The 12,411-nt window shown below is 36.8% G+C and overlaps 1 protein-coding gene across 3 annotated transcripts in view; it reads left to right on the forward strand.

Annotated features, from left to right (window-relative positions):
- The window catches only part of TMTC2 (transmembrane and tetratricopeptide repeat containing 2), a 246,532-nt gene that overhangs the window by 89,881 nt on the left and 144,240 nt on the right, over positions 1–12,411 (forward strand). The gene's annotated exons all lie outside the window — the stretch shown is intronic.

The raw sequence follows: 12,411 nt of genomic DNA on the forward strand, positions 1-12,411 counted from the left end.
TTTTAGATTCTTTATTTTACTTTATTTATTGTAATTAAAATGCGCCAAAACTGTTGCATGACTCGTCTATAGGGGAAAATACACATTAAAATATCTCCAGATAAAATCTGTTGTGATGTTTTTCCTTGTTGCTTCAGTTTTTGATGATTTTACATCTTGTTTAAAGAGCTAGTATCTCAAGGCTAACTGATGTATGCTAAGATTCAGTTGAACCATTCCTTTATATATTTTGGGAGGTCTATAAGTGATGGGTGGCCCAAAACCCAAAGTCACCATTCTATTCAAATAAACACTTAAAGAAAGTGTGTGCAAGACCTTTAACTCTTACAGGGGCTTGGCTGTGTGCCATGCTTCTGACTTAATGGAATGGCTGATTTCAAGGTTGCCTGGGGCCACAACCACAAATAAGCATATGTATCTCTGAGGTCATTGAAACAAATTTTATATTTTCATAATTATTGGAAATAACTCACCTGACTTGATTTTTAAATAAAATTGAAGAATATCAGCCTCCAGATGTGCCCTTTAATTTAAAACTTTCACCTGTTTTGTTAGCCTGTAATATTAAATTTAGAGTAGCTTGTGTCTGTAGAAATACTGTTTTATCTTTCTCAGAAGTTGATGGTTAAGTGTTCACTGTAAGGCTGGGATACGAGTAGAAATGTCTTTATGTAAAATAAGGCTCATACTCAGCACTGCTGCAGTTTCTAGTTAGATTCAGTTCCATTTCCCAGGGTGGGACTTCCACCTCCTAGCAAATTTGAAAATGAGATGGTGAGTTTTTGAGTTTCCTGTGGGCTCCCAGTGCCTCTCATAAGCCAGAAACCGCTTCTGTTCCACACTGATTTCTACATGCTTTTGTCCTAAAAGCCTAAGATTGAGAAAGAACTATAAGGGGTGATAAAGTTGGTTTGAATGAGGTATGTATGGCTGATTACCTGCATCATCTGGGTAATTTTTTCTGAAATAGTTGGATAGCAATATCTTACTGTCTCAGTATTTCTTTGGATTTCCTTAAAAGAACATGGCAGTCTACACTGAAATCTTCAAATGCCTCTTCTGCCACATTGTCTTAGTGGATCGGATGTGTGGGTTGGATAGCTGTATTATTTATTGGCTATGTCTTAATTAATTTCTTAGTGTCTTTCTGTGTGCCGTAACATGTGAGGAACCTGGGAGATTTATGGTGTGTACACAGCACTGTATTATTCCAAACAACTAATTTCCCGTGCTGAGAAATAAATCTTGAATTCCTGATTACTTTGTAGCAAGATCATGTAGAGCCCCAGAAAGAGAAGCAAGTCTCATAGAGCAGAAACTGCTTATTCCTTATTTTGTTACTCTAGGTTGATTTTATTATGCAGAAATAAATACATTCTGCTGTTGTATTTGGCCTGGCAAACTATAATTTTCTTCATTAAACTTTCAGTGGCTAACAATGCCATGGGAGAGAAGCAAAGAGGGACCCTGAACCTCTCAAGAAGTAACCTTCCACGGCATTGTAGGCCATAGATATTCACTTTGTTTATGTAAAGGTTCAAATGGACCTTTGGCTAAAAAAAAAGGTATTACATTGCTCTTTCTTAAATGATATGTAAAACACATGTAGAGACCTAGCTGAAAACAGACTTCGTTAAGCTCAGACACGTGAAGTTGAAGCTGCTTCTCTCCAAGGTGAAATTCTGTATTTTTTCTATCCATATGTGAGAAGATGAGATACTTGAAGAGAATACATTCGCCTTGTCAACAAATGCAACAACACAGTACCCACTGTTTTTCTCTTTTTTAAGTCTGAAAGTGCTGACTGACTTCTCCAAGGCAGCCTGTTCTCTAATTTGTTTGGGTCACCTTCATTGCACTGAGTTACATGTTTTACTCTTAATCTACCTGTAATTTTTTCCCCGTTTGAACTTTCTTCTTGTTGTGATCTTAGCCAGTCCTCCTCCTTTGAATAGAGGGGCAAAATTATCTCTATTCTTTATCAGTGATGGAATTTTGAAAGACAACTTACAATTTCTGTCTTAGTAAAATACTACATGAATTGTGCTCTCAGAGATCATTTCTGTTTGATGTAGATTACTGAAAGAAGCAAACTGTTTACTTTTTTAAAGCTTTCATAAACGTTTGTGTGTGATCAACTTTCCTCCATAGGTCTCTCTAGGCAGAACTTACAGCAGTCATTGTCTAAAGGCCACTGTTATGAAATACCATAACCTTTTGTGGCACTTGGGTTTCTCATCTGCCAGGAAAAATGCAGTCCTCTGGTGTGCTGCTGTCAAGTGTGGTTGGACTTAAATTTTACAGTAGGGAAGTTAAGCCTAGCGATTAAATATTGAGTTGATCTTTCAGCAGATCTTCAGACCTTCATTTATAGAAGTATACTTCTTTGGAAAGTAAAAGCTACTTGGGGAAAAAGAAAAAAAAACCCATAGAAATCACCAGTGAAGAAAAGTGCAAGCAGTTGGCTAGCATAGAGTTGGAGAGACTTGAAAATCTCTGTTTCAGTTCAAAGCTACGTGCTTTCATAGTTCAGTTTAGCTTGCCTTAGCTCTAGTTTTATTGCCAGGAAAGTTGATCAGTTATATGATTTAGGTAATGGCTTCAGTTTACCTGAATTGCTGTCTGAGATCCTTCTTACTTACTGCCTGCCTCCTAACAGCTGTTCTAAAACATAGAAAGGAATGGTTTTTTGTTGTTTTGTTTTTATGCTTGGAAGTCTAAAAAGTCTACAGAAAGGCTGTAAAAGCTTATGCCAATTGCAGTTGATTATAAAACCTACTGGTTTCAGTGACATAAAGTGGAGATTATTCCAATACCAACGTGAATTAATGCTAATGTAGCAGAAATCATGATTTGATCCTGTGTATTCTGATAACATAATTCAACTAATTTGTTATTTCCTGCCTTTTTACCTCAGTCTTTGACTACATCCAGTAAAATCCTTGAGAGTGTACTGGATGCAAACTTGCATATAATTGCAACTATAAAGCTCATATTTTTTTTCCAAAATAACTGTGATTAGTCCTTTTGATGTCCCAAACCATTGCCTACTAACTGTGTGCTCTGAACCGAGGAATGAAAAGAAAGTAAAATTTCAGTTTCTAGTCTTTCACAATTGCTGTGGCATGCCACAAAACTTGGTTTACTCTAATGAATCCCTGATCTTGATAAACTATTGTTGTACCAAGATGAAACACATTAGTAAAACTCATTTTAGCCTTTTTCAGTAGGAGCCACACTTTCCAAACGAGTGGGTGCCAGTCTGCTCTATTAAAGTATATTTATGAAGGGCATCCCACAGTGCCTCCTGCAAAGAAGTTGAAGAGCTGGACAGAGCATAGTTCATTCATAGAATCATCAAGGTTGAAAAAGATCTCCAGGGTCATCAAGTCCAACCTTTCACCAAATACCACCTGCCCCCTAAACTGTATCACAGAGTGCTCATTTTTTGAAAACTTCCAGGGATGGTGACTCTACCACCTTCCTGGGGAGCCTGTTACAGGACTATGCTGAGCAGTCACTCTATTCATTAGAAGTCATTACACAGCTTTGTGTGAAAAAATATTGGTTTTAATTATCTGGGTTGTTTTACCTTTTGGTAGAATTTAGTTTTCATAAAAATTGGTTTTGACATAAGTCTGTAGTAAGTTCCATTTTTTTTCTGCTAAAAAATAACATTATAAAAATGCTTACAAGAACTTGTCTGACATGTCTGTGACAAGGCCTGATGATAAAGTCTAGCTCCATCACAAATGCTTTCTAGCTAGATTTTTGTCCCTCTATATATTTTGTAGGAATTTTGCTTAATACGAATCTGAGAAGAAGTGCTGCACTATTTTTTAATTTGGAATCCTCTGAGAAGGTACTTAAAATATTTTGATTGATTCACTGGTGAGTAAACTATTATCACAGAGAAATGTAAGCCTCAACTATATGTTAACATTTCTTGCTGCTTTTTCCATCAAGTTAAGCTTGTTTTGCTTTCTGTGTTTCCTCAGACTATTTCATTATTAGTACATTATTTGGTTCATGATTGTGTAGCTAGACTTTGGAGCTGACTCAGAATAAATTGTTGTAATCCTCAGGGAGGTTTTCCTTGCCCTCCTTATTATTATTTGGTATCTGCCTTTAAATGGGACTGTGACTGCATATCAGACAAATTGGTAAACTAGACTTTGAAGACAAGTGGTATCTGTTTGGTTCCTTAGACTGATTTCAGGAAAGAAATATTTTAAGCAGAAGTTGATAAAAATGGTACCTTTCGTAGTGTGTTAATATATTTGTGGGCAATCTTTCATATATGTAATTGGGCAACTTGTGAGGGCAGTTATACTAAAAATGGACAATACTTCAAGAAAAAGTACCCAAGAGTTCTAGTTTCTTGCCATACAAAATAGTCTTTTAAGGCCTCAGCATAAATATTTGTAAGATTCCAAAATAGGCTTAACCTAAATGGAAAATGCTTATTCTATAAGATATTATTAAAAAAACCCCCAAAACCAAACAACCCACCCCACAAATCTGCTAACATGATATCCTTTTGGGTAGCAAAAGTGATATAGGGTGTACAACTGGCATGTGTCAGAACATTAGTTTTATGCATTTATGTATCTTACAGTGGGGCTAAAGGGAGAAAAGAGGAAACTTCTTGGAGACAGGAAACTTTTGCGTGGTCACAGATTCCAAGGCTGAGAGTTTGTAGCGTGGCCCAGTCTGTGCTTGGCAATTCTGTGGATAACTAAAGCCAAGGTGGGTCTGACTATTCTCTGAATCGCTTGATTCTCTTTGTGAATAACATGAACATGACCAGTGATACCTTGGTCTGGGATTATTTGGGCTTTTCCCCCCTCCCCCAGTACAGACATTTCTTCAGTATGAGTTCTAAAGGCAGTATGAAGATTAAATTGACCTCTGTGGAGATGCATACAGCAAATTGTTTTCACTGATCAGATTTCGAATAACACTTTTCAGTTAAACCAGTAAAACTCTAAGTTTAGACCAGAACTTCGTTAATGAAGGGTTGTTTTGGTGATTAAATAAAAGGCTTGAAGAAAGGAAATTATGCACAAAAACCTTGATGCATTTTTTTATCCTTCCTCCCCTCCAAAAACTAAATAAAGAAAAGTGTCTGTATGTTATGTTGTGGTTCAGTGGTTTCTCCTCTACTCATTATTTCTATATTTGTATGTGCATGTGTTCCTGGGTATTCTCTTCAATGCTTCTCTAAAAACAAAAATCAAAATCAGAGTGCTGCCTAAAAATGTGTGCCTCTATTTTCAGATAATGGCTTAAAGTGTGTGTGTCTTTGGAAAGGCTTTATGTATATTCAGAAGGTGACCTGTCAAAAAAAGTAGTTTAATATCCATACTATTAATTTGGTTAAAAAAATCAACATGTCTACTTTAACTGCTATATTTTCAAGCCTTAAAATTCTGTCCTTGTACTGTTGTGAGTTGCTGTATGGTGAAGTGGCAAAAAATATTTATGTTTTATTTTTTTCAATGGAAGGTGGGGAAGAGAAATAGTATAGTGCCATATTCTACTGCAGAATAGTAAATCTAATAAGGCCTGCTGGGCCCGCTTTTATCATCTAATATAAATTTGGGAAGGGCAGCAGAGGTTCCAACTATGAATTCTGACCATGCTTCAGAAGCTGGTATTACATACATATATAAAATAAACAAATTGGGAGTTCTTGCCAGGCAATAGTTTGACTCTCAAGAATATTTTAAAGAGCAACTTTGAATGTGTACTTGAAAGAATATGTATCAGATAATTGAAAAGTATCTTGAAGTCTTAGAAGAACAGAATTAGCAATTTTATGTTGCATGGTGTAGTCAGGGGTTAAGATAGTTTATAAAATATCTGTGAGAATAGCAGAAAGCATTTTCTGACTTAGGAATGTAAGTATCTTTTCACAGACCTATGGTACATGCTGTGGTGAAGAAAGTCAGGGAGCAAACACAAAGACAGAAGCTGTTCTTATGTTTTTATCAGCTTCCTCTTGAGAGGACCCTGATGGTATTTCATTGTTCAGCATATGAAAGTATTAATTACTTCTCTCATTACTCTCCAGTGCGGGTTTTTTTTTAACCTGTGCATGAATAATCAAATAATACTATGTCAGGCAGTTGGAATTAATTAGGGTTTCAAATTTCCATAGTCCATCTTTCAGTGTTTATGTCAGGCTAAATCTTAAACTGAAAGGAAGTGGAGTGCACTTTATGTTAATATTAAGACCATATTCTTTCACCATATGAGGACACACTTAGAAATGGAAAGGCTTACAGTATGGAGAATGAGTCAGTTCAAAGCCTTTATAGTTAGTTTTTGAAATATTTATGTTCTGGGTGGAAAAGATTTTTCAGGCCATCTCAACCTTCTCATTACTAAAATGTTTTGAACTTTTGGTTATTTAAAGTTTTTGAAGCTCTTTTAGTCAATAAGAAAATCAATACATACAGCATACTTCAGTGTAGTTAAGGCAATTCCTAATAGCATTCAGTGTTATATCTAAGTATTGCCACCACTTCCTTCTTTCAAAGAACATTGTACATCTTCAGTTGCAAAGTTGTAAGGGGTCTAGAAGCATGCAGCTAATGGATTGGTGGACAAAGTTAAACCACAACTGATAAAGGCATTGATGGAAACAAATAAGGAACAAGTTAACTTGCCTAGATGTCTTTTGTTTTTATTTTTTCTATTTTTTTGTATTTCCATACTGCTTATTTTAAAAGGTCAATTTCTTTAAAAGACATTGTGCAGTATAGAAAACTCTTAGAAAGTTTGTATGTCTTTATACTGTGATACAAGACAATAACCTTTCTCTGTGATTTTCCTGTTTGTTTTCTTGAGTATTTTTGTTTATTTGTCTGTCTTCATTTTTGGCAGTAGTTGCAATCATCTAAGGGTGTAGTTATAGTTGTCTCACTCATCCATCTTTCCACTCTGCTTATATCTAATGCAGGAAAAGTCTCATCCAAGAAGGTTTTATGAGTAAAACGCTACTTACAGACCTGTTACTTGTAGTTCCTGTTTGTTCTGGTACTAAACTGAAGATGACTATGGAATTGCTGTCATATTCTAAAATATAGTTAAAATTATCATTTGTTAATATATTTTCCAGAGGTCCTGTACTAACTCTGTATAGAGATAGTAGTTTTCACTAGTAATTACATAAGATAGGAAAATTATTTGAAAATTATAAGTTGTTTTCAGTGTTGGAGCTCTGGGTTTGGTGCATTCAGATGTTTCTATACAGCTTGAAAAGGACCATACTATTGGCAGAAATTAACTGAGCACGAAGTCCTTTTGTGATGTTAGGTTTTGCTTTAATTAGTTTAAAAATTTATTTCAACCTAGGTGTTTCCTTCAATCCCTTTGGTATGTACAGACCCATTCTCAGAGCCAGCTAGCAACTCAGGATCCTATGTATCACACCTAGTTGATGCCCAGTATTTCCCATGTGAAATAAGATTTTCCTTAGAGATTCACCTAAGAACAAGTTTTCTTAAGAGAAACTGAAAGCTGCAACTTGAAACCCAGAGGATGCATAGATTTTGGTCTCCTGCAAGTGTTAATGTTAATATACAATATAGAAGTTTGTTTTGTTTATTTTTTAGCATTTTTGTTTGTTTGTTTTGTGTTTTGATTTTTGTCTTTGTTTTCCTGGCTTTTTTTTTTTTTTTTGGTGAAGCGGCATGGGTCAAACTTTACTGCCTGCTGGATTTGTAGCTAAATTCCACTTTCACAACTATTGAGGAAGAATGGACTTTAATACACAACATGTAAGACATAATTGCCACCAGAATTCTACCAGAATGGCAAATAGTTCCCTTGAGTCTATAATTAAACATTTCGATGAATGTGTTTTCATGTACTTAAGCTTATTACTTTCTTAAAACATCTCTATGTATTAAATAGTATTTTCTGATTTTTACTTTATCCTGTCAATACAGACTACATATAAATTATAGTCTGCGGGCAAGTGTAAGAACTGTTCCAAGTATGACAAGCTCTACTTCCGTGCTTTCTGACCACCACGTGCCTAACAGATAGCCTGTACATAGCTTGGATTGACTCAGCTGCTACGTGCTTTGAGGATGCTTGTACTCAAAAAAGTTGTCTCTGTCTGTGTTTTCAGTCTTGTTGTCTATACAAGTAACACAGCCTGGAAAGCATACTTAGGGTATCTCATTAAGATCCACTGTTAAAATACTCTAGAGTGCTTTCCCATTGCTGTTTATGAAAAAGGACTAAATCCATGCTATTTAAAAATGACTTTGAGGAAAAACAATGAAGAACCTACAAGTAGAGACTTGCCAGTCCATCACTGCCTATCTATTTTATGTGAGAGAGGTCTGGTCAATGGCTTCCTGCGTGCACGCTTGGGATTTCTCCTTTTCCTTTAAAATATGTTGTCTACTTCAAATGCTGATGTTAATTTGCAGCATATGGGGACCATTAGCAATACTGAAGCTAGATATAAGGCTTAACTTGTTAAATCACTTTAGAATGTCGCATCTGTTTTTTTACCCTAGTGTTAACACCTGGATCAGTTTAGCACCAGTGCAGAAGTTTAGGATGTATATAGCTGTTAATTTTAAAAACATCTGGGATTTTTTTGTGTGTGTATGCATGTAAATGTGCCTGTGTGAATGGCTGGATCTCTGGCATTTTTAAGTTTGATGAAAAAAAAGCTCAGTGATTGTGCTCAAGGTATGTATTGACCCGGGCAAATAAGTGGTTTGTGGCAGGAGGCAGAAGGATTCTTTTGAGTGGGTTAGAAATTATGATTTTGCCTTTACAGTTTTTTGTCTTTCTTCACCCTTCCATTTCTGAAGAACTGATAGCTGACTCCAATTCCTTCCCCTCCCACCCTCCAGCGCATCCATTTGTTCTATACTCGGTAAGATATCCCTCTCTCCTGGGATGTGTGAAATGGGCAGGCATTGCAAATTGAAGAAAGTAAGCTCCCTGACTGAGTCTGCAGCCCTTATCAGAGACTGCTTGAAAGTAAAAATGCCAATTGTGTTGGAATTTTGAGAAATTACTTTCTTGGGTGACCTGCTGCCTTTTAGCGAGAGCAGAGTTTGCAGTTCTGCTGAAGTGATGAGTGCAGTTGGAGAGCTGCCCTTATTATACCCATTAGCAAGATTGGACTAATCTGCAGGACGTAACCTCAAGGTAAACTGTGAGTGAAGCAGCAGGCAAGGCTAATAAGGCATTTTGTAGTTTCCTTTATTTCAGAGTCTTTCACAGAACCAGCAATTAATAATTTTTCTATCTGCAGAGAGTGAGTGTGGCTGCTAGCATGGGATGCGTTCCTGGGGTCACTCTTGGCACTACCTGCCAGGCTGGGAGGAGTGGTTCCTTTCAGAATTACTGCTGAAATTGGTAACTAAGCAGAGTTAACAGCTTAGTTATTTGGTAACTAAAGAAAAAACAGAGCCTTGCCCCAGCTAGGAGCTGGGGCAGCCCTAGCTCCAGGCATTGGGCACCTCTCAGGGAACAAGGCCAGGCTGGGATATGGACCCAGCTCAGCAAGACCATTGGTAGGGTAAGGCTTGGGGAGTTTAAGACTGGCCCTGCTGAGGTGTCACTGGGGCGAAGGCTGATGGCCCTGGGAGACTGACATGGGGTCCTGGGCCCTGGGCAGCGTGGGGGGAGCTGACATGAGGTCCTGGGACTGTGGGCAAGGTATGGGAGCCTTGGAAGGGTGATCAGGTTGTCAAGGCTCATTAGTGCCCTTGGGGCCCTGATGTAAGCAATTGAGTAGTATTTATTTTTATTCTTTTATTTTATTAGATACAAAGCTTGTATTTCTTTCCCCTTCCTAGAGATAAACATTTCACTTAATGTTTTTTTTGCCAGTGCAGTTGGACAGCCAGGCTGGAGATGCAGATCGGCACAGCTTGGCTGGTGGTGCATAGGCTGGACTCAGCCCGCAGACTCTTTCTGTCTGACCTCAGTCTTAGTGTTACTGAGACTTCATTCACTTTTATTGAGAGTAAAATGACACAGAGCTGCCTGGCTCTGGTATCTCAAGTGCTTGTATTCCAGCATCCTCCTGCACCATCAAGTCTAATGTTGGCCAAGTATATTTTTCCTTACATTTTATGATGTGAAATAGGGTAGTTGAACTTTAACAATCAATCTGTGTGAGACTTGCTTCTTCATCGTAGGACCTCCAGCTTCCCTCTTGTATTAGACTTTTCTAATATATCAAAGCATTAGCAAGACTTTTTTTTCTTATAAATATTTAATAAAAAAATAACCATATGAAAAGAAATTTAACTTTATTTAAAATTCTGATTTCTAGAAAATACAGCATTTGACCTGACTAAACCACTGAGTAAACTGGAACTGGCAGCTTCTATATGTTTCATGCTGACTGGCAGATTCTAGAATATGTTGCATTTACATGCGCAAGAAACTAGGAGTATTTCAGAATTGCCTGCTGAAATCCATACCCAAATATAGGGTGATCAATACTGTATCTTCAGGGCTTCATTTTGATTTTTTTATTGTGTGGGGTTTTTTTCCTTGTTTGTTTCTTTGTTTTAATTTTTAATATGGACAGGTCTAAACATGAAAGGAACAAGTTTGCCTCAAATTTGTTGCTAAGGCTGTGAATAAAATTTGACTGAATTAATGCCTTGGAATGTACAATAGATTTCTTTATGATATGGAGATAAGCAGTTTACTTTTGGTGGGGAATAGTCCAATATGTGTATGTGCTGCATGAAAACTGTCAGCTTAGAGAGAGGGCTAGTTCTTTCAGCAGCATAGCAGAGTTGTGTGGAGTTGTTTTATACATGTGTACTGATAACCACAGTTCTGTTTGTTTTTTTGTTTTTTTTTTTCTACGTGGTTACATAGCTTCAAGTGTTGGAAATGGCCATATTTGCAAAAGATATAATAAAAGCTACTATTTCCTGGAAATAACCTGTGCACTGTCTAGGCTCTTTGGAGCAGAATGCGCTGCCTCGGGGGAGGGTGGTTGTTCTGGCAATATTGTTGCCACTTATTTTCTTATTATTTTCCCAAGAAAAAACACTACCACTGTTCAAGGTTTCAACTCTAAATCCTGACATCTGAAAGCTGTCCTTAGCCTTTGGGAACCTGTAGTCTAAATATAATATATTTTTCTCAGAGAATGGACTCTTTCTTGCCTAACACCTGCTTTACTCTTGCTGAATTCCTAGTTTTCTGATAGTGGTTCTGAGTGTGATACTACAAACTGAAATCGCAAACAGAGGAATTAGGTTTCAGGAAAGGACTACACAGAAGGACAAGATAAATAACGTGAAAACAAAGATCTTGTTTTCTTCCAGTGTTCTTTTGTGACTGAGAAAATAATGAGAAAAATGTGTGTGGGGTTGGGAAAACAATTACAGGCAACCTGATCCACTCCATAAGCAGAAGTCAAAATGAAAATTTTCAAATATTCTAGAAAGCATCATCAGATCTTTAAAGGGTTTAAGGTGACCTCTCCATAACCTCTATATGTTCAGAGACAAAACGACATGCTGAGAGGAAGCGTGTCTGAAAGCATTACAACAGTATGCTCTGGACAATGGATGTGCTGAGCTGCGTGGTATTTGGAGTATTTGCATGGAGATTCTGTGCCATAGTATATGAGTGCTTGAGCATTTTTCTTTTCCAGAACAAGAACAACATTTCTGAAACTAATACCATAAAAAAAAAGGGATTTGGATAAAGGTTCCAAGGAAATGCAGAATGTGAGGGGAGTCTTAGAATATGAATTAGTCATGCACATGCATTTTAAATGTGGGCTTGCATTTCACACTTTTTTCCCCCCTCCCTCATCTGAATTGAAAAATTATTAATTATAAGAGGATATTTGTTGGAAAGGCAGATAGAGCGTATGAGTAAAGAATTAGATATAAATCATCTCTCTTGTTTAGTATATTGAATAGAAGAATCTTGAGCTAATAAAATAAATGCTAAATGAGTTAAGCTCAGTAATAACAACAATGCATCTTTAATTGCTTAAATACAAGTAACTAATTAAATTCTGCTCATCTTTTTGCACTAAGCAGGTCTCACACTTTCTCCCACTGCATAAATTTTAAATGCAAATCTTTGGATTTGTACAAACACTGTAGTAGACAGATTTTTACAGTAACGAATTAGACATGGGGACTGCTGATGGCTGGCACCAGTCCTTGCCAGGGTGGTTGAAAGCGCAAATGCTGAAAGCTTCAGCAATTTTTTTTTCCTAATCAAGCTGACAGACTTGAATTCATAAGTTAATACAACATAAAAACATGGATTTTTTTCTCCTCTATTGTAAATACAAAAAATTTAAATAGAAGGCATATTTTCATCTTTAAAATATTCTGTTGTCTGTCTTTGGCAAGGTGTTAGCAGAAAATGTTGTCAGTC

The sequence above is a fragment of the Neopelma chrysocephalum genome, unplaced genomic scaffold (genome assembly GCF_003984885.1).
Source record: "Neopelma chrysocephalum unplaced genomic scaffold, ASM398488v2 Primary Assembly neopelma1_59, whole genome shotgun sequence".
Taxonomy (NCBI): domain Eukaryota; kingdom Metazoa; phylum Chordata; class Aves; order Passeriformes; family Pipridae; genus Neopelma; species Neopelma chrysocephalum.